The sequence below is a fragment of the Amblyomma americanum genome, chromosome 1, assembly GCF_052857255.1.
Source record: "Amblyomma americanum isolate KBUSLIRL-KWMA chromosome 1, ASM5285725v1, whole genome shotgun sequence".
Classification (NCBI taxonomy): Eukaryota; Metazoa; Arthropoda; class Arachnida; order Ixodida; family Ixodidae; genus Amblyomma; species Amblyomma americanum.
Window position 1 is genome coordinate 101,522,223 of NC_135497.1, and position 27,821 is coordinate 101,550,043.

The following is a 27,821-nucleotide window of genomic DNA, read 5'->3' on the forward strand; positions in this document are numbered from 1 at the left end:
CCCTTTTCTTCCTCAACGTGCCGCCACTGCTCCTGTGGTTTCTGTACTTTGAACAGGGCGTGGCCAACATGACCATACAGTAGGCCGGCGGCCATGCTTATGAGGGGGTCTTTCTGTCACCTGCGAAGCAGCGGCAATCTGTCCGTTTCAGAACAGTCGAGCATCTGAGATACCTTCAGCACTGTGCACACCAAGTCAAGCTCAATTGTCTTTTCGCTGCTTGAGTTCTCGACACCAATCGAGCCTCAAGGGGCGCCCAGGGTGGCAGCCCCTGGGTGGACCACACTGCCCTCAGCCGTTGCGACTGACGTCTTTCTTTTGTCATTGGGAAGCGGCAGGACGACCAAGACCCAGCAGCAGCGCAGCCAAGCCAAGCCAAGCAAGTGCAGCCAGCCAGCCGGCCTAGCTACTGCATGTGGCTACTGCCTACAACAGCTTGGAGCTAATAAACAGGCTGAAGTTCAAGTTCGGACGCGCAACATATGGGTGAATAAATTTATTATTTAATTATTATTTTTATTACCGAGTTAATGAATCAACCAGACAGTTCAGCCTAAATAAGGGGAAGACGAAGGTTGGGGGTTTCTGCGACTCGTTGTTCGCACGAAATTTAAAAATGCGTTCACGGTTATAACGTCCTCCCTTACAGTATTATTTGGCCATCGCCGGACTCTTGGGTGATCGCTCCTATGGAATGCAAGCCATTAACCTTGCGAAGCCGGCAGCAGTCTTCGATGACTGACCATAAATCAGTTCCTGTTTCAGCAGATCCCTCTCAGGATCGGTGTCAAAGAAAACGTTCTTCATTCAACAAGGCCAAAGCAGTGCCTGGCACGGACCACAACAATGAAAAGCTAGCAGAATAAGAATGGGTTGGTGCGCATTTTGGAGGCACTCTGGGGTCATGAATAGGCGTGTACAACTATACCTCAAGAAGCAAGTGCACAAAGTTGCGTCTTGACAGCAGTCACCTGTGGAACGGAGTCTTGAAGCTTAACTAAAAGGCTCAAAATTTAGTCGCGGACAGCGTAGCGAGCAATGCAAGAGAAAATGAAGAGAACAGATCATCAAACGATATAGTTGAAATCATGGGCAGGACATGTAATGCGAAATCAAGACAGCCGATGGGCCGCCAATACTGGAAGGTCTCCGAGAGAAGGCAAGTGCAGTAGGGGGCGGCAGAAAGTCAGGTGGGCAAACTAGATTAGGAAGTTTGCGGGGCTATGGTGACGGCAGCTGGAACAAGACGGAGTTAATTGGAAGAAAATGAAGTGGCCTTTGTCCCTCCGTGCACACAGGCCGATGATGATGATGACAATTGCGCAAATTTCTTCAAAATTGAGGGGACAAATCGCTTTCCATTCTCCGTACCTGACAGGAACACGTGTTGGCAGGATAGCAACCAGCCTTCCTATTGTATTAGTTTAAACGTAGCTGATGAGTCGCGAAAGTGATTGCGGCTGCCGGTTGTCGTCACACAAGCCCACTTGCGGCTTCAACGCTCCCGTTCTTGTATTCTGGGCTTGTATAAAGGTGTTCAGTAAAGGATAGTCAATAGCATAGTATCATTCTTTGATTTTTAATTTCAAAATTATCAAGAAATGATCGAAACAAATCGTCGCCTCCATTTTGTAGTTACCTTAGACAATATTATCTAGAGGGAGGAGTGGCGCCATCGTCTATGCGAGTCTTTTAGAGAGCGCTTCTTCCACCACGGGAATGCCAGGAAGATGGGGTTTCATTTTTGGCTTGGCATAGTTGGTCCGTAAACGTGGATTTCACCTCTGAATCAGTAGCCGCGTCGCCATGCTCCCCTCTTCGCACACGTTGAGCTTATTTGATAATGTATTTATTTATCTACTTAGCTATTTATATACTCTAAGAGCATTTTCGGGTATTACATAGGGAGGAGTCAGTAAAGCAAAAATGATAACAACAAGCACGTGAGTAAACATTGCACTTCCCTGAATTTAACTTTTCTTTTTTTAATAAATTTAACGCAAGTGTGCGGCTGCTTTACTAACTTTAAGAGCATTTCTTCGTGGTTTATCTCGAGAAGTGTCATTCCTACGGCTGAATTCACATTTCATGCCGAACAAAAGCCAAGCATAATACCAAACCTCATCTACCATGTATTAGTACTCCTGTTCATCGCGGGATAGTTACCACAGCTCCATCTTTCCCTCTAGGAAATATTAAGAAACTCTGATACTCACAACTTTGCTATCGCCGTTAAATTAAGAAATCAGTTAACAAAAATGGGTATCTAGTTCAATTTGTGCAGCTATAGCTATCCTGATTCGTTTTCTCTTGCAATCCATAGGAGGCAATTCACTGACGTAGGAATCGCAACGACTGCACAGAAAAACTTCTTTACTGTTCTCGAGGAATATTCTATTCGTCTTGCTTAGTTTGACATTTACGTTCAGTGGTCCTTAAAGCGAGTTAGGAACCTGACAGGCTGGTTAGCAGCCTTGCGATCTTCGCACCTCTTGCACAATCACATGGGCTCACGCTACTACACATGTTGCTGCAGTGTGGGTAACGTCTTTTGCTTCCTATGGGTGCGCGAATAGTACTTTCTGAGAACCGAGACATGTACGAATAGCGCAGGTTCGCTGTGAAATCGAATTAGAATAGTACCACTAAAATCCAAATAAATACGCATCGAGCAGTGATTAAAACCAACTCCATTGTGAATCAAATATTTTTACGATTATTCGCTGCCTGTGTGAGTATTCTCACAAAATAAATGATAGTGCCACACTGAGAAGCGCTAACGGCGGCACTGCGGTACGGATGTAGGCCTTATAGAGCTATGGAGAGAGCTGGCAAATGAGGCAACACTCATCTCCGCATGGGGTACGTGAAGTCAGAATATTAGCTGTACGACCATCATGTCAAAATGACAGGGCAATTATCTTTTGATACTTATGCCGACACTGTAAATCTAGCGGCATATTTCAGTATCTGAGGAGCGAGAGCTGCGTAGGAATCATGGTTTTTGTGAGGGCACATAACAGCAGGGTCTGCTAAACCTACCCCAGCCCTTCTCGTGTAGCCCAGTCTTAGAGCACATATTCGATCATTATGAACGCTGCCACAAGAATGGAAATGAATAGTGGCGGCGTGGAACCTTACAAACCTCGCAGATCGATAGCATCAGTGTGCGGTTGGCCGTCTGAATGGACCGTTTTCTTTAATGGCCATGGAAGAAAACTACGGCATGCCTCAGTAGACATTCTTATTCGAAAAAAATTCGATTAATTTCGAATCGTTTGGAATAATTTTGAACGAATACAATTTGATTCGCTCAGCCAATCAATCGAATAGAAAGATATTTGATCCACTGCTAAAAAATTTCTAATATTTGCACGCCAGTATACTGCTGCCGAAGCGTTTAACATACAATTTCGTATGAGGCGCTTTCTTAAGTGTAAATGCGTTGGCAACACAGCATGTCCTATCCGGGAACTTCATCTGTTGCCTGCTGTTAATCGCTGTAGTCGCTGCTCCATTCAAGCAGAATGCCCTCCTCTCGGGCATTGTTTGAGCAGTGTGTTCAATGCGTGACGTTTCCTTTGTGCGAATTCTGGTAACAATATTTTCTTTGGTCTTTTTTAGTTAAAATATACGCCCTTAACTGTCTACTCATTCAGGCCAGTCAGGTGCGGGCAACAATTGGGCCAAGGGCCACTACACCGAAGGAGGCGAACTGGTGGAGTCCGCGCTGGACGTGGTCCACAAAGAAGCGGAGGCATGCGACTGCCTCCACGGCTTCCAGATGACGCACTCCTTCGGCGGTGGCACCGCTTCCGGCATGGGGACACTGCTCCTGGTCAAGATCCTGGAAGAGTACCCCGATCGCCTCATGAACACGTTCAGCGTGGTCCCCAGTCCTAAGGTTAGTGACAACACCCTTTGGATGCGAATTCGTAGTACCCGTGGGGCATCAGACATGCCACATTTATAAGGGGCTGCGTTCCACCTCCAGGTGTCGGACACCGTCGTGGAGCCCTACAATGCCACCCTCGCTGTGCACAAGTTGCTGGAGTACTCGGACGGTACATTTTGTATTGACAACGAGGCTCTCTACGACATCTGATTCTGGGCCCTCAGTATCACGACTCCCACCTACTGAGATCTCAACCACATGGTTTCTGCAACAACGTCGGGTGTAACCACATGTCTAGGGTGGGTGCCTAACTTTATCTATATATGTACACTAAATCATCACGCCTCGGAACCCCAAAACGCTATAGCAAAGTGAGAACGCTGTCAGGTTGGTTGCTTACTGTGCACGGAGCCGCGGTAGTCTCGTTACTGAAGGACGAAAACATGCGCGAAAGAACGCCCTTCTCCTGTCTGAGCTCTTATTCGCGAGTGTTTCCGTCTTGTTGGATTCAGTCTCTCGCGGTTCCTCGCACAAAACTCCGGTTGCAGCTTGCGTAGCAACAAAAACCGTTGCGGTCCTATGACGGGAACAATCAAGCATCCTGAGTGCGCTTACTGAGCGTAGGGTACCTTAGACATGGTCAGAGTGCTCTACCATATTTCTGCTTCGGATATGAGGGAAGCAGACAGTGATCCACTTGTTCCAAGCAGACAGCAAGTGACGCAGACATGCTGAAAAGCCAAAAATTTATTGTAGTACAAGCTTGTGCCCTGGAGAGAATGAGATCGGTGGTGTTGACGGTGGCTAGCGCTTGGAAGCTGTCTGGATTGGAATGGCTAATGGCGAATTCCAGTCTGCGATACAGAGCACATCTCCAAATCCGCGAAGGAGCAAGATATCGAGAGAATCTAGGAAACATGCCCTCACTGTCTAATGAGAACTAAGGACCTGAATCCACATCGTCTATTGAAACGCGCATATCGGTTTCGGGGAGCAACAAAACGTGCTCTGGATGGCCCATTGAATTACGCCACAAGTATGTCAACCGCGCTCCGTTGACACGTGATTTGAACTTTTCCGAAAAGTCGGCGCACACTGTAGTGAAAGTCATTAATGACGCAGAATCTAACACAGGTGAATGCGGTGCTTCGCTTACCTGGTAGCGTCAAATACCCTGACGCCAGATGGGTTGTCGTGTGTGGCGAAAAAGGAAAGAATGCAAACGAAGCGTGATATATCCAGCGTAGTTCAGAGCGGAGTGTTTTCCGACAGCACTTGACACATATAATAACGATATTCGCACCGTTGCATTCGGAACCTTGGGGGATGTGACTAGGCTACCACAGAAAGCAGTCTGTAGAAGAAAATAAACCCTTAGATGCGACGCACATACATTGCCCGTGTCTTCCGCTCGAATTTTTATCAATCGTTGACCTGCCGCCGTAAAAACGCTCCATGAATCCGGGCAGTTACGGCGTTCAGCGTTTGCTATACCAAGCTGTTGAGAGCTGGGTACACTCGCTAATACGAGCTCCAGTCCTTAAATAATTTTTTTTATTTACACGAAGCAGACCTTTGTCATCCTGTAATGCGAAAAGGCAGCGTGCTACGTATCTCTTCGGATATAATATTATCCGAACTGAATTTCAGAGCACAGTTACACTTTTCCAATACAATCATTTGTGGAGTTGAAAAGAAACTCTGATTAAAGTTTCTGTGCTCAGGAATGACCAGCGCGAGTTCTGAAAAGGATTTAAGACTGTATCTCGGTGTATACGGCACTTCTCTAAATATCGAGCTCGGGAGCAGTTTTTGCGTTGTAAAGTGCACCTGTAAAGTGCGCAGAGCCTTTCATCCCGTTGTCCTTAATGATTTCGAGCCGGTATGTTCACGAACATTCCCCTTGTTGCGGCTTGTTTTGGTCATTAGTTCTTGCGTTCCTAGTATTCTGTCTGAAGGAAGCGCCGATGACGACAGCGCTCTATATTCTTCTCGCACTTGTGTGCCATCAAAAGGAGACTTATTTCCGTAGCAGAGACAAGAAAGCCTGCATGCTGGCCAGCATTCAGGTTTTGCAATGACACTAACTGCTTCTTATGTGGAGTCCCACGTGAGGTCCTTTTAAGACGCGTCTGAACCAAGTTATATGATCGGAATCGCCGCTACTTTTTGTGGGATGGCTTTTATTAAAGGATAGAAGCTTGGAATGATGAACTTCTCCAGAATAGAGCACTTAGGAACTGAGTTCAATGTCCCAAGTAAGCAGGAAGTATTAGAACAACAATAACTCTGATGTTAAATGTGCTAAAATGGGTGAGGACGCGGCAGGAAGGGTTGGCGCGTTTTTAAGAGGAGATAATGGAATGTCAAAGGAAGCAAAGAAGTGAGGGTGAGGGCCAAGGAGGGTCAGAAAATGGGGATGAGTTCGACATTCGGGCAGAGTTTTGAAAGTTAAGGTGAGGGTGCAAAAATCAAGACTGAGATGATCTGCCAATACCTTGTTCCAACCATCCTAACCAAAGCGACATCGTTGGAAAGTCTGAGTCGGTCGCTTTTCAAGCCTATTCGCTTTCCTCTCAGGTTTACTGGGCAGCTGAACGCTGACCTTCGCCAACTGGCCGTAAACATGGTACCATTCCCACGCCTGCACTTCTTCATGTCTTGCTTTGCTCCACTCACGTCCAGACAAAGCGAACAGTACCGGGCACTGACTTTGCAGGCGTTGACACAGCAGATGTTCGATGCCAAAACATGATGGTTGCTTGCGACCCCCGCCATGGTCGTTACATGACAGTGACGGCGATCTTCAGAGGACGAATGAGCTTGAAAGAAGTCGAAGAACAAATGCTGGAAATCCAGAACAAGAATTCTTCCTTCTTCGTCGAGTGGCTCGCGAACAACGTTAAGACCGCAGTCTGCGACTTCCCACCTCGTGGTCTCAAGCTGTCTGATACTTTCATTGGCAACAGCACGGCCATCCAGGAGCTCTTCAAGCGAATCTCCGAGCAGTTGACGTGTAAGCGGCGCTCGTTCTTGAACTTCTCTTTTTGGCCACATGCCTGCATTATACCGCTTACTCATACCTATTGTAACAGCGTACAAGTTGTAGTACCTGTGAACAACGTCTGGTGACCAAGCGTACTTATGTTTTTCGCAGCCATGTTCCTCCGCAAGACCTTCTTGCATTGGTACACCGGGGAGGGCATGGAGGAAGCGGAGTTCACCGAGACAGAGGAGTACTACATGAACGATCTGATCTCAGAATACCAGCAGTACCAGGAAGCTACATTCGAGGAGGAAGAGGGAGAGTTCCAAGGCGTATAGAATGTAGAGGCTTAACTATTTTTTTTTTTACTTTTTAAACCGGTGGAGACAGCAGATACAGCCTTTCTTGCAAGTTGGCTTTTCCGTAAAGTGTTGTATTCTTCGTGTCATTTTGCCCTTCCAGCAATCCACTCTTTTCGCCTCATACCTTCACTCAATGTGCCAGAGGAACATTCCCTCTGGACTCGGCACCTCCTGACAGGCATTTTATTAACCTGACAATGCGCTTCGGAATACGTCACCTACCCAGGTAGCAGCTGAACTCCTTGAGGGGTCATTACGAAAGGTACAAAATGGCTTATTTTATATGAATTGAGACTCCTTAATAACATGTTTAAAATATAAAATTACCATCAGTTAAAACATCTGATAGTAGAAAGAATTGTTATATTGGCGATATCTTTTGTCCGCACTTTGAATCCAGAACAAAGGGGTTTGCTTCGATTAGCAGCACACACAAAGCAGTATTCGTTCACTGATTCCATCCAAACTTTTGAAGACTAAAAGCGGTGTGGCAGTGTTCAGAGCACGGCACTCTGTAAAGGGCCTTCTTGCACCACCCACAACGCATTCTTATTTACTTGCGGATGCTTTTTCAGAGCTCCCGTAAGACTCACTTTTGCACAGACTCACTTTTGCGGGAGACTGCCAATCTATCCCTCGTCCAAAGAGCTGACGCTTGGTATCACGGTGGGCAGTTGGCAATTGTACTGAATTTATTATTTATCCATTGTCGTGCCGATACGTAAGAATAATAAGCTCTTTTCCAACATTTCCTTATACAGGACTGTCTCCTTGACTTCAGTCGTCTGCAAGACTATTTAAGCTATTGCCCTCGAGAGACTTACATGTATCTCAAATGCCAGGAACTTTCTTCCTGATGAGCAAATAGGATTGCGATGGCACCGGTGCACCGTCTACTCTATCCTCGACATTGTGTCTACTTCGCAGGACGCTTGAGCTTAGGGGAATGCCAGTATCCTTGTCCTGCTGGATGTCACTCAGGTTGCCTCGGGTTGCGCGTCTGCTCAAAGTATGACATACGTTACCTGATTCTCTTCTCTTCTGGTGTACAAAAGAGGTTTTCGTTGTTTTCATGTTTTCATTTTTCTTGCATACTCCAACTGCTACCTCTGCTGACCGTTATTTCCGCTTTTTCTCCTGTCTCATAGCTGTGTAAGCCTGAACCATATATATACTGCACATTTGTCGTTTTATATAATTCAAATATTTAACTGTTGTAATGACACTGAAGAGCAAAAAAACGCTTTGAAGGCTGTGTTGCGTCTAGGGCCATTTATTTTCTGGATTTATTTTTTCCAAAATTGGGGGGGGGGGCATAACCGGGCGATATTTTGTGAGCTGTGATTCGGGTACAGATAGGATTGTTCAGCAAAAGATTCCACAGTTCAGTTTTTATCAGGTCATTTTTTGAGGCAGCTGACAATTTGGTTTCAGCCCTCGTCTTTGTGCCGGACATAAAATGCCCCATTTTTATACATTGGTTTGGAAAAAAATAATAAGGTAATGGCGGGTTGCACTCCAACCTCCTATTAAATCAGGTATTTCATTTTTCCTGCTTCGTTTTAAATATTTCGCTGCGTACGATATCAACTGTAGCACGGCAGTTCTGCGTCCGTGAAACACAGTCCTGCCATTGTTTGTAGAATGGGACAAAATTTTCCAGGACACGAGGTCTAGGGAAAACGTTTATTCTAGCTCCCCTCGCTACCCAGGCGCCTGATATTGTAAAGAGAGGAAGGAGCCTTTAGGCCTTTAAGGCCTGCATACAATATCAGGAGACTTCTTAGCTAGGTAGAGCTACAACAAATGTTATTTCTATAACTCCCCAACCGGAATTTTGTCCCCTGTAGTACATTCAACGTATATGCGATCACTTTAAACGCAGAAGAGCCTTGTAACAGGATGCCGTTAACGTTTGTAGCGCACGATACAGTGATCACAAGTAGACGTCTGGTCATTTATTGCCTGTGCTTTTGCTTCTCGCTTCTGAAACGCACTGTTCGGGCATGGCCTCAGATAAGCAACGCCATGTATAAAAAGCGTTAAAAAAGGTTGAAATGATCACTGTACTGAAATCATTCCTCTGGATGTTTGCAAAACGTGTCCGCTAAGTTCCCTTGCGGTGTATTCAGCTTTGTCCAAAGGGCAACTATACGTTCCGTAGAAGGCTTATTTTCGGGTAGAAATCAGGTTTAACCTGATACTTGAGAAATCTGCTCGGGGTGCAAGAAACAGTTAAAGTCCGGTTTTCCCAGAAAACGAGAGTCCCTATATTATACCGTATTAAATGTACTTGTCCCTCATAATGCAAAATGAACAAGGGAGGGGTTAGTCTCTTGGTTCTTAGCCAAAGTTTCCATGAGAAGAGTTGTCTGGGGAAGACAATGCCTCTAGAAGAAACCTTGGCTAAGCACTCTCATGGTCGCCCTTCGTTTGCTCGCTTTGTGGTGTCCAGAAGCCCATCTAGTGCCTCCTCACTAGCACTGTCCCTGCATATCCCACTGACAAGTTTGCAAACGTGGCCCTACGCACTAGGTCATCTTGGCAGTAAGTTGCGTTTTTTTTTAAACTCCCATGAAGCCTTGAGGTTGCCCTAAACGAATCAGGATGCTCTTCTCCAGTTCCGGGATGTTTTCCTGAGAGGCGTTTGGAGGCGTCTTGTTGGAAACGTCTCCCGCTCCCCTGCTTGCTAAGTGTGAATCAACGCACCACGAGGCGTGGCGCACGGACTGCGCGCACGAAGCAGTCAAGTGCCCCCATCCGACAGCGACAAACGCAGCGCAAGGGACGACACGCGAGACGGACGGCGCGACAGAGAGTACGGCGACGAATAGCCGAAAGCGGGCAACGAAACTAGCAGAAGGCAAAACAGTTTCGTTTTCCTATTACGCGCAATGGGATTCGCTTTACGAATAGGACACAATCTCTTAATATTTTACATGGATGGACATTCATTTTGTAGCTTTGGAACGGTGAATTTTTTTCCTGGCCGTTTGGCTCGAACCTGGCGCGGTGGCTGCCGATTCGGCTGCTGAGCAGCTGTATACGTCGCGGTATCAAACCCCGGCGGCAGAAGCCACGTTTCGAAGCAGGCGAAATACAAAAGCCGCCCGTGCGCTATGCGACATCGATGCTTGTTAATGAATTCCGGTTGGTTAAATTAATCCGAAGCCCTCAGCTACGGCGCCTCTTTTTCTTGTTTCTTTCGACCTGTCTTTTATCAGGACTGTAGTCAAGGCGCAGCTGCGGCTGAGAAAAGTGAGACACTTGCTGCCCGTTACTTAATGGAAAAACCAATTTATTACTTCATATTTCTTTTCTTTTCATAGCTTCATGCTGTTTCTCTCTCCTGCTAAATGCACTCGTCTCGACTCATGCGAGCAGTAGGCGCAACGAAGTCCAGAGACATGATGAGGGCGACGTCGGCAAAGAGTTCAACGCCAGCCCCAACTCATCGGCCGAAGATACTGACCTCAGTCGCACAGGTACCCCTAAGCCTGCCCGAAAGCGTCTTCCGCCGACCCCGAGGAAAGATGACTTCGACGTCTGCCGCCCCATAGTGTCCTGAACGAGCGAGCAGTTGAGCCAGGTGCAGGCGTCTAAGCTCCTCCTGGACAATTGCAAAATTTCGCTTCCACGCCACCACCAGTGGGAAGACGGCGGGGCTGAAGGCGCGAGGAAGCATCGGTGTTTTGGATGTGGCGCTGCGACGCTGGAGAGGCAGTGCTCACCCGCTGCGTCTGTTGAAGGACTGCGCCGTTCCTGGTGCCGGTGGTGCCGGCGGAGTTGAGGGTCAAGCAGAAGGCGTCTCTTCCTCGACCATCCACGTGGCCGTCCGCACCTGAGGTCGGGGGCGTCGTCTTTTACGGCCCGCAGCAATTATTTGTTCACTGTAGTTTTAAATGAAGCTTCACTGCGATGGTATCTAATAACATTTGCTCATTACAAAGCGTACTCTTCTACCTGTCAATATTAAGCAAATTACGCACACTTCGCCTTTCCGTTTTCCTCTTCGCCACTAGGGAACGCGTCGATCACTGTTGTGTCATTACCGCAGAAAGGAGGAGGAATGCGCCATAGAGAGCGAGCGGGGCGGGGGAGGGGGAGGGGATAAAAGGCAACTTGAGAACCACTGCAGTTACTCCTTGAGACGCTTCATGCAGCCATGGCCGGAAAGAAGAGAGGGCAAATGTCAGCGCTGAGCTGCATCCATGGTCCCCGAGCTGGGCGGCGATGTTCAAGAATGCACTCAGATGTGTCGCTAGAGGCTATTACCTCTCCGCAACTAGGGGCATGTCTTGTAGCATCAATACAGTCCGTATTCAAACACGCTTCCTCGGTTCTTGCTAAAAAATAATTTGTTCTATAATGCACGACTTATGTGTGTTGTACAGTATGTGTCATACTTAGAATATACTTAGAAGTAAGATGTCAAAACGTGGCCGCCGCACTTCGCGAAGCGGTGCCGCCGAAAGCCGGCAACAATGTGAGTCACCAGACGTATGCAAGAAGAGAGCGGGCGGCCGTACTGACTGCGCATGCAATTTTGGCTGTGATTCTCGTCGCCTGTCGGAGGCATCGGTTTGCAAAGCGGCGGCTTCGGGCTAAGCATTGTAGCCTTTTTCGGACCCCCTCCCTTCTTCCATACCCATACCCCTCCAGCCGGCTCTGAGCAGTAATCACCGCAGAGGGAAGGAGCAAATAGAGCCGCACCCCACCTACCTTGATGCTACATTGGAGATTGAGAAGCCTATAGCGTTGGCACTGGAGCTCATGCATTATCTACGCTGACATACTTGCAGGCTTTTCGCGCGATAGGCTTGCTTGAATGCATCGATATAATTTATCTGCACACCCGAATCACGTAAACTTTTCCTGCAAACCTGACGCAGAGAAACGAGGCCCGCACCGCAAGACGCGAAGGGTAACACGGGTAAGTTTTGCACGGTCGCCGGTTGTAGCAGCGCGTCGCACGCTGTAGCCAGCAGGGACAGCCCCTTTCTCATACCAGCGTTCATGAGCCACCGACGTCAGCGGGAGGCGCCACAACATACAAAGAGCAAATCGCTGAACATTAGCAGAATATCAGGGAAAACCGCGCCATTTTACCCCGTCACTCAACGCGAAACAAGCACACGTGCTTCGTAAAGTTGAAAGTAACACTCTCAACCTCAATAATGCTCTGCAACCACAGCTGGCCTGACACAGCTGTCCTGTCTGCAGATCGGGGCAGATTCTATCCACAGTCTATACTCATGTAACACTGCCATTATCTATCCTTATTTTCCTTACCCTTCCCCTATTTCCTTGAACGTTTGGCTTCGTTCATTTAAACTGGGCATCAGTGCTGCTGCTTCTCTGGCTGTTGTTCTCTGGCTTTTGTTCTTCTCAATAAGTTAATGGCACGTACCTACTGCGGGGGATTGGCCAGGACACAGGCGGTCACTGGCAGACGCTGAAAAATGTTTTTGAAATAACCAAAAAAAAATTGAGCTTCGATGATTGAAATTCAGGACAATTCAGAAAACTGTGAGATTGGTGACTGAAAATGGGGAACGCCACCTACGAGGCGGCGTGGTCGAAAAGAACTAAGACGCTGGAAAGTTGACGAGGCCCGACAACAAGCAGGGCGTGTGTTTTCCCGTTCCTGTGCAGAACATGCTATTGGCCTCCGTTGCTGTCTCCCGTCTTCTCTCCTCCTACTGCCTGCATTTTTGCCCTCCAGGCTGTCACTCTAGTCGCCTTCTTTTATTTCCACCTGCCATCGTTTTGGTTCAGCCACCGATCTGTTTGTACTGCTGTTGAGAACTTAATGTTGGAATCTCATCCACTGAATTGCTAAGTGTTACAAAATTTTCTTTTCTATCAGTTATTACATTTTTATTTCAAAATTGCTTTTCTACTCCCTCTTCGTTATTATTATTATTATGATTATTATTATATAATTATTTAGTTATGTATTTATTTATTTGGAAATAAAAATTCTTATCAGTGAGTACAGGTGAATAGACACCTCTGCCTCCCGATTCTTGGCCGATCCCCCAGTGTGTGTATGTAATATCTTTTGAAAGGCTAGACACCTCTGCCTCCCGATTCTTGGCCGATCCCCCAGTGTGTGTATGTAATATCTTTTGAAAGGCTAAACACTACAACAGCAGGTGCACGATGAATAAGGCACTTTCTACAACTCCCTCTTCGTCCTCCATTTTCAAGTAAAACAATTGCCACCAGCGCCGCCTGCCGTACTGCGAAACCACGGGCGAAACCGAGGCGCGGGGGAGCAGTGCGCTACAGCCCGCCGACAACGCCGGCGGAGTTTCGCAGGCCGCGCTTTGCATTTAGGAGCTCCACGAAGAAATGGCATCACGGTCACAGAAGTGTTACTCGAAACTCTGCAACTGTTGGCGTTCAACTGGGTTGGAAAAGTGCTTTCTGCTTTCTTGTGGTTCGATATGCTACATTTCATTCCCTTTCTCCATAACACCCCTGGCCTAGGGGGTAAAACAAATAAATAAATAAATATATAAATATATAAAAGTATTGTCCCAGTAGCCAGTACACAATAAATGACAGCGTCTCTCATAACCAGAAAAAGAGCTACAGATATTACTAGAACATACAGTGCCCCTGCAATCATTGTCCTAGTCAGAAGCAGTTCCCGCTGCCCAGCCAATGAGAGCATTAGCCACTTCTAGCATATGAACAGCCTCAAGTTTAGTTGGGACCGGCAATGTATGAATGAATGATTATTATTGTTATTACGAAGTTAATGAATGAACCTGGCAGTGTTTCTGCTCCAAGGGCAACCAGACGATTCAGCCTAAAGAAGTGGTAGACGAAGGTTGGGGGTTTTCGGCGACTCGTTCTTCGCACAAAATTTAAATATGTGTTCACGATTATGACGTGTTCTTTTACTGCGTTATTTCGCCATCGCCAGAATCTTGGCCGATCGCTCCTAATAGGTGCAAGCGATTAACCTTGCGAAGCCAGCAGCAGTCTTCGATTACTGATAGTAAATCAGTTCCTGGTTCGGAAAATATATTGTTTGGACTCATTGGTCCTTCTGTAACGATACTCGCGCAATATCGAATACCGATGGACGGCACACGATGGCGAAGTGCTAGCGGTCCATACTGTATAGTCGTGTCTTTTCTTTACGTCGACCCTCGGTCGTTCGTACAGCGCAAGTAACGTTGATCCTGATTGAGTAAGCGGAACGTCTCACTAGGCTTCACCTTGCGCGCATCTGTGAATCCTTCGCCTGGATATACACTTACGCAATCGCGGAGGCTTCCTTGCAAGTGTATTTACAAAATCCTGCGAGGTAACTGGCAGTAGGCGAGTTTTTCCGACGTATCCTCATCGCCTTAATTTGAGCTTGCCTTTGTGACCGTTGAGTCTTGTGACATTACCGGCAACAAACCTTCCTACCATTTCAATTCGCGCTCAGATTGTCGATGCTACGAACACTCTTAAGTGGTTCTCTCCTATGCACCTGGATATTGGGGATCTGTAAATTACAGCAAACTATTTTGAAGTCCCATCTTTGGCCTGTAAACTTGGCAACATACAAACGCATGCACACCGCGCTTGTATTTGGACGTGCTGTGTATCGCTGGTTATCCAGGCGAGCTCCAACTTTTTGACGTCCGAGGATTCAATAGCGTTACTGGAGCGTTCCATGATCCATTGTTAAGCAGCGCTAACCGGGAGTGACATATGGAACACCTTATACACGTCTGGTAAAATAACTGCTAAGATGCTCTGCCTGTATGGACCGCTCACTGGTGTTCTCCATAATCGGCCAAAAATGGAAAGTGCTAGTTGGTTAATTAGCAGGACACGAATTAGTCAACAAGAATTAGAAGGAAGATACAAAAACGAGCAGTTGAGCATAGCTAGGTTGACGTAATACAAGCAAGGTATTGTGTTAAATGTATTGAACCGAGATGCGGGATTATCGCAGGCTTTAGCAAGAGAACCGATGTGATCCCGATGAGAAAAATTTGTAAGATGGAGCTGTGCCTGAGAATGGCGGTGCCAGATGGTAGAAGAACTAGAATGCTCTAACTGAGGCCAATGGAGCATGACAGTGGGCGAACGGAAGTGGGAGCACTTTCATGCGGAGGTAGGGCATGCGCAGTTCCGCTGCGCCGATGCAAGTCGTGAGCAATCCGTGCTGCTCCGTGCTTTTATTTCTGTTCCGTCGTTCTGCGCATGCGCGCCTTTCTTTGCCTTCTCCCAGGATCCACTAGTTGAAAACAAACCGCCGAGTCATACGATGCATGGGCAGCGCGGATTCAAGACAAGTGCCAGTAGCACCTGAAAGCCCGCATCTGCCACTTCGCACGCGCAGTTGGCGCCTGGTGGAAGCGGACTGGATCGCGAATCCGGCGTTCGCGGGCATTATTTTGCTTTTGTTGCACATTCCCGAAAGTGCGGCACGTTTGTTAAGAAAGCCTGAATATAGCTTTAATTTCATTCTGAATGCGGACTTCAGTTCAGCATCCCTTCTGGCAAATATCGAGAAAACGATGGAGTTGTCGAAACGCACGAGGATGATTGCCACTGCAGCAATGAATAATCTTGAAACAATGATTGCCAGTCATGTTAGCTTGCACGCATGAAGAGAATAGTCGGAAAGCGAGCGTCGTGAAGTGGCATACAGCTCTAGCAGCGCAGTGACCGTTCCAGTGGCCCAAGCACTCCTTCCCCCGGCGTGCTACTGCTTTAGTGCTTCCCTGCTCGGCACGTCTGCTCCTGTTCGCCCGCTGGAATGTGCCACAAGAGGAAGCACGGGCTCTTTTAACGCCCTAATTCTCAAGAAGGATAAGAGGCAGCAAAACAGCCAAGAACGCTCTGCTGATTCTGGTTCACGGCAAAAGGGTCATTGAGGAGAGAGTGCTGTACCAGATATCGTATTAACAGACGCCCCACACTAAAGAGCGCAGAAAGGATATTACACATCTGCCCATTTAAAGCACCACGCAGTGCTTGTACTTAAATAATATGTGGGGCGTGAAGACGAGAGCAATGTGCGCTTCTACATTGGAGCGCTGGCAGGGAAGCTGAATTGGGGATCGGTGGAAGCACAGTTTTTGTGGCCTGAGTCATATCTGCTCAGTGAAAACTGAAAAACACTTAAGGGTGGTAGAATTAGCGCTCCAAGGTTGTAACATGTTAATTAAAACAAACTTGGTAAGCTCTATATACTCGACCAAAGTATTTTCTGCTCCAAAAAAAAAACAAGAAGTCCAAGCTTGAAGACAGGTGCACCAGGCAAATAAGAAGTCCTAGTTCTAATATTGAACGCGGTGCATCGGTGAACTGAAGCAACACTAGAAAAAAAAAAGAATCTGGAGATTCAGCGCCACTATCGGCTCTTTCTGGAGCGAGTAATTTTAAGCACGAAGAAAAGGAAGACAAGGAAAGGCATGAAGCATGCAGGTGACGACTACCCCGTTCGCCCGTGCGGCTACATGTGAGGACCTCTCGATTTCCGAAAAAGAAATAATTCCTATTCCACTAGGCATAACCTTGACGTCGGATCAGTCGCGTGAGCTTAAGTCTTTCCATCTGAACTCGCAGCCGAGTCTAACTTGACCGCAATAAGCCGTGACATTTTCTTAGCCGCTGCTGAGCTGTCCCTCGTACGAATAGGAGCACGGTCGAGAGAGACGTGTTCCAGCGAAGGGTAATACAAATACCGGAACAGTTGGGTGGAAGCCCTTCTGAGAGAAACCAGAGGGCATCTTTCACGATGCGCGAAATTGTCCAAATCCAGGTAGGCCAATGTGGAAACCAGATCGGTTCGAAGGTAAGTCACCTCTTCAAGCGTCTGTAATTTCGCCGCTCAAGCCCATGCTGGTTTGTTTTTGTTTTAGAGTATGTTGCAGTGAGTTTTATTCGCAAATTCACGTCGGGTCGGTAGCACCGTGCTCAAGAACCTCATTTCAGGCTGTGGGCGTAAGCATCGAGTTGTGAACAAGTCGCGGCTGCTTGTAGCCGCAGTTCCTCTATACCTAGTCGCGGCTTCTGTGTCACATTGTTCGGCTCCGGCTCGGAACGCATTGCGTGTTTTAAGAGGGATGCTTTCACGTTTATGTTTTAACGACCGCTAGCACTACTTGAGTGCGACCTTAGCCGTCGTCTGAGATTTGTTTGAACTTTGCTGAGCTATTTGGTATCGCGCTGGTGGGTCGCAGATTGCGAAGGCTGCAGCCAATTGTTGTCGATTATCTGCCAAGAAGGGGGAAAGGGAAATAGTTGACAATTGTTTTGCTCGTGGTGTGACTAACACTCGTAACGCGACTGAAAGGATTGAAGTAACTGTGAGTCTCTGCCGAAATCCCGCGGCCGGTTTGCTGCGGGACCTGGGACCGCGAATCCGTCTGCTCCGACAAAAAGGACCCGGTAGCTGTAGATTTGTTGCCTGAGGCGTTTGACATGATTTCATGTTTCGCGCGATTTTCAGGCGCTGATCGTCCTTTGATGGTCGTGGGCACTTGATGTGACGGCATGCTGGTTTGTGATTTCTTTGCCCGCTTGCAGTTCTGGGAGGACATTAGCGCTGAACATTCGGTTGATGCCAACGGCGAATACACCGGATCTTCCGATCAGAGGCTTGAAAGAATCAACGTATTCTATGCTGATGCCGGTGGTGCGTGCCTTTCTCTAGTTCATTACTTTCACTGTACAGCTGTCGCGTCACGTTGAGTGCGCCGTGCTGCTTTTTCACGCAATTAAAATGACGCCTGATTTCACAGTGGAGCAGTCGGCGACATGCCCGTGTTGTTTGAGCTTTGCGTTCTATTCGTGCATGATTTTGTGGCATTGACAGTGTAGCGTCTAGCAGCGTTTTGCATTTGAGACATTTTGCATTATTGCAGCTTTTCCAGCTTGATTGTCTGCATTCCCACAAATCTCTCTTTGAGTGCCCTTGACGTGTGCGTCTTGTACCGCATCGTTGTGGCGCCAAAAGTACGCTAATTTTCTCCTCAGCAGGCGAAGTTCTGTCTCGTTGCCCTGTTTGCCGTACGAGTTTCATTTATTTATTTATTTGATTCCAAGTGGTCCAATCAATACTTTAGGTGTAACATGGCCTCTTATCGGAATGACCGGATCACAGCGAGAAATTTCTGGCTGCCGCTGTCACTTCAATTTAGTTTCTTTTAACAATCTTTTAAAATAACCCTTCCACATGCTTATTTTTTACTCCACACCCAGTGTAATTGATGCTTTTAAAACTCTTATTAAAGGTTTTTCTCTCGGCTCTGACTTGCTTTGAATTGTTTAGCCGCATGTTTTCTCATCCTTGTTGCTTTGGCTTGCTTATTTTCTCATTTCTGTCGCGTTTTCGTCTGTACCGCTCCCTGGAACCATTCAAGCGAGGTGATGCATTCATTCGTAATTGACACATATCATCTTTTCTGCCGCGTTCTGAATGAGATTTCATTTTTGCTTCAGGTGGGAGGTACGTTCCTCGTTCGATCCTGGTTGACCTGGAGCCAGGTACCATGGACGCCGTCCGCTCGAATCGACTGGGGGCGCTGTTTCCCCCAGACAACTTCGTGTTTGGTAAGTGGCTGCTCTTCACTGTCTGTGCTCCTGCGGACTTGGATTTTAAGAGAGGCTTAAACAACAGGACTGAATCCCGTGCCTAAATGAGCGGGGAACATCAATTACACCTTTAATGAAAAGAAAAAGCTACATTTGCAAATACACCCGCCCAAACACTACTTCTTTCCTGTCCAACTAGTCCTTAATCTACAGTGTTTAACCTGACCGCTATTAGAGACAAATTATCCGAATAGTGTGTGATCTTAATCTTACGCCAGCCGCACCATTATAGTACACAGACTTTTGTCGCGAACCACAAATTTTAGGCATATAGTTCATACAAGTATGTTGACGTGACTCAGCCAATGTTTAGGCGAGAAAATAGGAAGGGGATGGCATTTCCACAGCGATAAATATTCCCTAGAAAATCACCAATTCTTTTTTCGCCGCTGAAAGTCCAAGAACATGCATTGCCCAAACAAGAGCGCTCCCAGCATGAACCGTCCATAAATTTCCCTACTGAGACGTTGAATATTACGACTGCTATAATTTCATATGCTTTCTAAATGGTGCATATGAAGTCGATATGAAGCATACGGTTTAGATATGGGCTCATCGACAGTGCATACGCGAACATGCGGACTTCGTATGACGCCATGCATACCACATTAATATCACGTGAAATTGATTGGAAAGTTAAGGGACGCCTTACTGCGGACATATCGAAGGCAAACATATTTTCTTTTATTTTCTCATACCATCTTGGGACTCAATAATGTCGTAACTCCAGATGAGCGGTTCGTATGGCATGCTTCAGTACGGCGTCCCTGAATATAAGCAGCCTTTTTGTTTTGATTTTATTAAACTTGCAAACCTATTTCACAAGTCTGCGTTATAAACACGGAAGGCAATGCACAGTGGTTTCATTTTGCCACCGTAGGTGTTACGAGGGTTGCACCACTGCGCTGCCCATTAAATAATCGTTCTCGTGCAGTGAACCAGTTTCCCGAAGAAATATATTGTATTCTTTGTGGAAAAAATTGGCGGTGGTTTAGCTTTCATTAAACCTGGAGTGACGCGATAGCTACAGCTGGCCGAGTGGAACTTGGTCACGTGGCCAACCACGTGACGAACTACGCCATCAGCCACGGCGCCACGCCGCCGGCAGCTGCTGTGCACCATATGACCAACCACGTGACAGCGTGGCGGCGCAGCCACATGGTGACAGTGACGTCCAGTAGCAACAAGACATGGTACCTTTTTAACCTTGAAAAAGTGGGTGTCAAACCAACCAGCTTTTCAAGCATAACGAGACCCGCCCACAATCCAACCTTTTTGCTGACTCTCCTCACACTGTCACGTGACACTGAGCTCCTTTCACCATGACCTGACACATTTTACTCCGCTAGCTGTGTGGAGGCCGACCCACACAGAGCGAACTTTCCCGACGAAAGTGCCGTCGTCATGCTGCGCACTTGCGGCGAAAAACCGGCGCCCGCTGTTGCCATGATTTCAGTGTTGCTAGAAAGGGCGTGATTCTAGCCTCTGTAAAGATTCTAGCAGGACGGGCTGCGCACACTGTGCAGTGGTGACTGTGATCGGGTCTAGCCGCGGCGTGTAGCTGGGCGAGGTGCTATAGCGTTTTTGTCTGCTAGAAAAGTATTGGTCCCGTCTGAACGCGTCTTCGATCAATATCATATTACATGACGCGCACAGCTTGCGTAGCCACATTCACCCTAGCTGGCTAGCCGAGTGAAATGAAGTGGGCAGAGGTCAGGCGCGGTCACGCCCTGATTGGTCGGATCAGGCAGACAAGGATTGGCCGCTTTCGGCGAGCAGCTGATCGCTCGTCGAACCTATCCAGCTCGACATGATCGATGGCGAACTGCCGCCGGCCGCCCGGTGGACGCCGCCGTGCGGCTGTTGGCCAGTTTTTCGCGGGAAAATCGCTCCGAGTGTCTCGGCCTTTAGTAATACGTTGAAAAATGCCGCCGCTTGTTCAATTTGAAGCTTTAGAGAAACTGAAGAGGAGGGTAGTGAGGATGAGGAAATACTGGAGAGGATGAAACTAGAGAGGAGCAACGTGGGAATGTGGCAAGTGGAGAGGGATGGCACTACCAGCGCAAACTCAACCGCAGCAACCGGAATGTTTACCTGTGAATTTTTTAACCCTCTCACGATCGGTGTCAAAGAAAACGTTCTTCGTTCAACAAGGCCAAATCAGTGCCAGGCACGGACCACAAGAGTGAAAAGCTAGCAGAATAAGAATGGGTTGGTGCGCATTTTGCAGGCACTCTGGGGTCATGAATAGGAGTGTACAACTATTCCTCAAGAAGCAAGTGCACAAAGTTGCGTCTTGACAGCAGTCACCTGTGGGACGGAGTCTTGAAGCTTAACTAAAAGGCTCAAAATTAAGTTGCGGACAGCGTAGCGAGCAATGCAAGCGAAAATGAAGAGAACAGATCAGCAAACGATATAGTTGAAATCATGGGCAGCACATGTAATGCGAAATCGAGATAGCCGATGGGCCGCCAATACTGGAAGGGCTCCGAGAGAAGGCAAGCGCAGTAGGGGCCGGAAGAAAGTCAGGTGGGCGGACTGTATTAGGAAGTTTGCGGGGGTATGGTGACCGCAGCTGGAACAGGACGGAGTAAATTGGAAGAATATGGAGCGGCCTTTGTCCCTCCGTGCACACAGGCCGATGATGATGACAATTGCGCAAATTTCCTCAAAATTGAGGTGACAAATCGCTTTCCATTCTCCGTACGTGACAGGAACACGTGTTGGCAGGATAGCAACCAGCCTTCCTATTCTTTTAGTTGAAGCGTAGCTGATGAGTCGCGAAAATGATTGCGGCTGCCGGTTGTCATCACACAAGCCCACTTACGGCTTCAACGCTCCCGTTCTTGTATTGTGGGCATGTATAACAGTGCTCAGTAAACGATAGTCAGTAGCATTGCTTCTTTTTGATTTTTAGTTTCAAAATCATCAAGAAATGATCGAAAAAAAAAAACATCGCCTCCATTTTGTAGTTACCATAGTCAATATTATCTAGAGGGAGAAGTGGTGCCATCGTCTATGCGAGTCTTTTAGAGCGCGCTTCTTCCACCACGGGAATGCCAGGAAGATGGGGTTTCATTTTTGGTTTGGCATATTTGGTCCGTAAACGTGGATTTCACCTCTGAATCAGTAGCCGCATCGCCATGCTCCCCTCTGCGCACACGTTTAGCTTATTTGTTTATGTATTTATTTATCATTTTAGTTGTTTATATACTCTAAGGGCCCTTTCTTGTATTACATAGGAAGGAGTCAGTAAAACAAAAATGATGAGAACAAGACGCTAGTAAAAGTTGTTCTTCCCTTAATTTAACTATCCATTTTTAATGAATTTAACGCAAGTGTGAGGCTGGTATGCAAACTTTAGGAGAATTTCTTTGTGGTTTATCTCGAGAAGTCTTATTCCTACGGCTAAATTCACATTTCATGCCAAACAATAGCCAAGCAAAATACGAAACCTCATCTTCCATGTATCAGTAGTCCTGTTCATCGAGGAATATACGCAATGCTCCTCCATATTTACCTCTATAGGAAATATTAAGAAACTCTGATACTCATAACTTTGCTATCACCGTAAAATTAAGAAATCAGTTCGTGGCCATTAACAAAAATGGGTATTTAGTTCATTTTTTGCAGCAAAAGCTACCCTGATTCGTTTTCTCTTGCAAACCATAGGAGGCAATTCACATACGTAGAAATCGCAACGACTCCGCAGAAAAACGTCGTTACTGTTCTCGAGGAATAATCTATTCATCTTGCTTGGTTTGACATTTACGTTCAGTGATCCTTAAAGCGAGTTAGGAACCTGACAGGCTGATTAGCAGCCTTGTGATCTTCGCACCTCTTGCACACACACATGGGCTCACGCTACTACACATCTTGCTGCAGTGTGGGTGACGTCTTGCGGCCTAGGGGTGTACGAATAGCACTTTCTAAGAACCGAGACAAATACGAATAGCGCAGGTTCGCTATGAAATCGAATAGAATAGTACCGCTAAAATCGAAATAAATACGAATCGATTAGTGATTAAAAGCGACTCAATTATGAATCAAATATTTTACGATTATTCGCTGCCTGTGTGAGTATTCTCACAAAAGAAATGACGTGCGACACAGAGAAGCGCTAACGGCGGCACTGCGGTACGGAGGTAGGACATATGGAGCTGTGGAGAGAGAGCTGTCAAATGAGGCAACACTTATCTTCCAAGGGGGTCCATGAAGTCAGAATATTAGCTTTACGACCATCATGTCAAACTACTGACAGGACAGTTGTCTTTTATACTTATGACGATACCGTAAATCTAGCGGCATATTTCAATAGCTGAGGAGCGAGAGCTGCGTAGGAATCATGGTTTTTGTGAGGGCACATAACCGCAGGGTCTGCTAAACCTACCCCAGCCCTTCTCGTGTAGCCCAGTCTTAGAGCTCATATTCGATCATTATGAACGCTGCCACAAGAATGGAAATGAATAGTGGCGGCGTGGAACCTTACAAACCTTGCAGATCGATAGCATCAGTGTGCTGTGCGCCGTCTGAATGAACCGTTTTCTTTAATGGCCATGGAAGAAAACTACGGCATGCCTTAGTCGACGTTCTTATTCGAAAAATATTCGGTTAATTTCGATTCGTTTGGAATAATTTTGAACGAATGCAATTTGATTCGCTCAGCCAAACAATCGAATAGAAAGATATTTGATACACTGCTCAAAAATTTCTATTAATCGCACGTCCGTATACTGCTGCCGAAGCGTTTAACATAAAATTCCGCATGAGGCGCTTTCTGGAGTGTCAATGCGCTGGCAGCACAACATGTCCTATCCGGGAACTCCATCTGTTGCCTGCTTTTAATCGCTGTAGTCGTTGCTCCATTCATACAGAATGACCTCCTCTCGGGAATTGTTGGAGCAGTGTGTTCAATACGTGACATTTCCTTTGTGCGATTTCTGGTAACAATTTTTTTCTCAGGTTTTTTTTGTTAAAAACATACGACTTTAACTGTTTGCCTATTCAGGACAGTGTGGAGCGGGCAATAACTGGGCCAAGGGGCACTACACGAAAGGAGGCGAACTGGTGGACTCCGTGCTGGACGTGGTCCGCAAGGAAGCGGAGACATGCGACTGCCTCCAGGGCTTCCAGATGACGCACTCACTCGGCGGCGGCACCGGATCCGGCATGGGGACACTGCTCCTGGTCAAGATCCTGGAAGAGTACCCCGATCGCCTCATGAACACGTTCAGCGTGGTCCCCAGTCCTAAGGTTAGTGATAAAACCCTTTGGATGCGAATTCGTTGTACCCGTGGTGCATCTGATATGCCACATTTATAAGGGGCGGCGTTCCACCTCCAGGTGTCGGACACCGTTGTGGAGCCCTACAATGCCACCCTGGCTGTGCACAAGTTGCTGGAGTACTCAGACGGTACATTTTGTATTGACAACGAGGCTCTGTATGACATCTGCTTCCGGGCCCTCAAGATCACGACTCCCACTTACGGAGATCTCAACCACTTGGTGTCTGCAACAATGTCGGGTGTAACCACATGTCTAAGGGGGGTGCTTAACTTTATCTATACATGTGCACTAAATCAGCATGCATCGGAACCCCAAAAAGCTATAGCAAGGTAAGAACGCGGTCCGGTTGGTTGCTTACTGGGCACGGAGCCGCGGTAGTATCGTTACTACAGGACGAAAACATGCGCGAAAGAACGCCCTTCTCCTGTCTGAGCTCTCATTCGCGAGTGTTTCCGTCTTGTTGAATTCAGTCTGCCGCGATTCCTCGCACAAAACTCCGGTTGCAGCTTGCGTAGCAACGCAAACCGTTGCGGTCCTATGACGGGAACAAGCAAGCAACCTGAGCGCGCTTGCTGAGCGTAGGGTACCTGAGACATGCTCAGAGTGCTCTACCAGATTTCTGCTTCGGATATGACGAAAGGAGACAGTGATTCACTTGTTCCAAGCAGGCAGCAACTCACGCAGACATGCTGAAAAGCCAAGAATTTATTTTAGTACAAGCTTATGCCCTGGAAAGAATAAGATCGGTGGTGCTGACGGTGGCTAGCGCTTGGAAGCTGTCTGGATTGGAATGGCTAATGGCGAATTCCAGTCTGCGATACAGAGCGCATCTCCAAATCCGGGAAGGAGCAAGATATCGAGGGAATCTAGGAAACATGTCGTCATTTTCTAATAGAACTAAGGACCTGAATCCACGTCGTCCATTGAAACACGCATTCCGGTCTCGGGGAGCAAGACAACGAGCTCTGGATGGCCCATTGAATTGCGCCACAAGTATGTCAACCGCGCTCTCTTGACACGTGATTTGAACTTTTTCCGAAAAGTAGGCGCACACTGCAGTGAAAGTCAGGAATGACGCAGAATCTAACACATGTGAATGCGGTGCTTCGCTTACCTGACGCCCTGACGCCAGATGGGTTGTCGCGTGTGTAGCGAGAAGGGAAAGAATGCAGACGAAGCGTGATATATCTAGCGTAGTTCAGAGCGAAGTGTTTTTCGACAGCACTTGACACATATAATAACGATATTTGCACCTTTGCATTCGGAACCGAGGGGGATGTGACTAGGCTACCACAGAACGCAGTCTGTAGAAGAAAATAAACCCTTAGATGCGACGCACATACATTGCCCGTGCCTTCCGCTCGAATTTTTATCAATCGTAGACCTGCCGCCGTAAAAACGCTCCATGAATCCCGGCAGTTACCGCGTTCAGCGTTTGCTTTATCAAGCTGTTGAGAGCTGGGTACATTCGCTAATACGAGCTCCAGTCCTTAAATAATTTTTTTTATTTACACGAAGCAGACCTTTGTCATCCTGTAATGCGAGAGGGCAGCGTTCAACGTTTCTCTTGGGATATAATAATCTCCGAACTGAATTTCAGGGCACGGTTACACTTTTCTGACACATTCATTTGTCGAGTTGAAAAGAAACTGCGATGAAAGTTTCTGCGCTTAGGAATGAGCAGCGCGAGTTCTGAAAAGGATTTAAGACCGTATCTCAGTGTCCGGCACTTTTCTGAATATCGAGTTGGGGCGCAGTTTTCGCATTGTAAATTGCACTTGTAAAGTGCATAAAGCCTTTTAACCCAATGTCCTTTATGCTTCAAGCCTGTATGTCCACAAACATTTACCTCGTTGCGGCTTGTTTTTATTATTCGTTGTTGTGTTCCTAGTATTTTGCCTGAAGGAAGCTCCGAAGACCACAGCACTCTTTATTCCTCTCGACTTGTGTGACATCAAAAGGGGACTTATTTCCTCAGCATGAACAAGAAAGCATGCATCCTGGCCAGAATTTAGGTTTTCCGATGACACTAACTGCTTCGTATATGGAGTGCCATGTGAGGTCGTTTTAAGACGCGTCTGAACCAAGTGATATGTTCAGAATCGCCGCTACTTTTTGTGGACTGGCTTTTATTAAAGGATAGAAGCTTGGAATGATCAACTTCTACAGAATATAGCACTGATGACCTGCATTCAATGTCCGAAACACGCAGGAAGTATTAGAACAAAAATAACTCTGATATTAAAGGTGCTGGAATGAGTGAGGACGCTGCAGGAAGGGTTGGCGCGTATTCAAGAGGAGATAATGAAGTGTCCAAGGAAGCAAAGAAGTGAGGGTGAGGGCCAGGGAGGGTCAGCAAATGGGAATGAGGGCGACAATCGGGCAGGGGTTTGAAAGTGAGGGTGGAAAAATCAAGACAGAGAGGATCTGCCAATATGTTGTTCCAACCATCCTAACCAAAGCGACATCGTTGGAAAGTCTGAGTCGACGCTTATCAAGCCTATTCGCTTTCCTCTCAGGTTTCCTGGGCAGCTGAACGCTGACCTTCGCAAACTGGCCGTAAACATGGTACCGTTCCCACGCCTGCACCTCTTCATGCCTGGCTTTGCTCCACTCACGTCCCGACACAGCGAACAGTACTGGCCACTGTCTGTGCAGGAGTTGACACAGCAGATGTTCGACGCCAGAAACATGATGGTTGCTTGTGACCCCCGCCATGGTCATTACATGATAGTGGCGGCGATCTTCAGGGGATGAATGACCATGAAAGAAGTCGAAGAACAAATGCTGAAAATCCAGAACAAGAACTCTTCCTTCTTCGTCGAGTGGCTCGCGAACAACGTTAAGACCGCAGTCTATGACATCCCACCTCGTGGTCTCAAGCTGTCTGATACTTTCATTGGCAACAGCACGGCCATCCAGGAGCTCTTCAAGCGAATCTCCAAGCAGTTGACGTGTAAGCGCCGCTCGTTCTTGCACTTTTCTTTTTGGCCACATGCCTGCATTATGCCGCCAATTCATACCTATTTATTGTAACAGCGTACAAGTTGTAGTACCTGTGAACCATGTCTGGTGACCAAGCGTACTTATGTTTTTCGCAGCCATGTTCCGCCGCAAGGCCTTCTTGCGTTGGTACACCGGGGAGGGCATGGAGGAACTGGAGTTCACTGAGGCAGAGTACTACATGAACGATCTGATTTCAGAATACCAGCAGCACCAGGAAGCTACAGTCGAGGAGGAAGAGGGAGAGTTCCAAGGCGTATAGAATGTAGAGGCTTAACTATTTTTTTTTACTTTTTTTACTAGTGGAGACAGTAGGCAGACCCCTTTTTTCGCAAGTAGGTTTTTCAGTAAAGCCTTGTTCTTTTTGTGTCATTTTGCCTTTCAAACATCCGACTCTGTTCGCCTCGTACCTTCACTGGACGTGCTAGAGGAACATTCCCTCTGGCCTCGGTACCTGCTGACAAGCATTTTATTAACATGACAATGCGCTTCGGAATACGTCACCTAAACAGGTGGCAGCTTAGCTCTTTAAGGGATCATTACAAAAAGGTACCGAAATGGCCCATTTTTTATCAGTTGAAATTCTTTAATATCATGTTTAAAATTTCACATCTGATAGCAGAAAGAATTGTTGTATTAGGCATATCTTCTGTCCGCTCTTTCAATCCAG

At 47.1% G+C, this 27,821-nt stretch overlaps 2 pseudogenes; both read left to right on the forward strand.

Moving 5' to 3' along the window:
* The first annotated feature begins 868 nt into the window (after positions 1–868).
* LOC144112856 (tubulin beta chain-like) lies at positions 869–7,219 on the forward strand (annotated as a pseudogene).
* A 9,534-nt stretch (positions 7,220–16,753) lies between these two features.
* Positions 16,754–27,523, forward strand: LOC144134562 (tubulin beta-4 chain-like; annotated as a pseudogene).
* Positions 27,524–27,821: the final 298 nt, after the last annotated feature.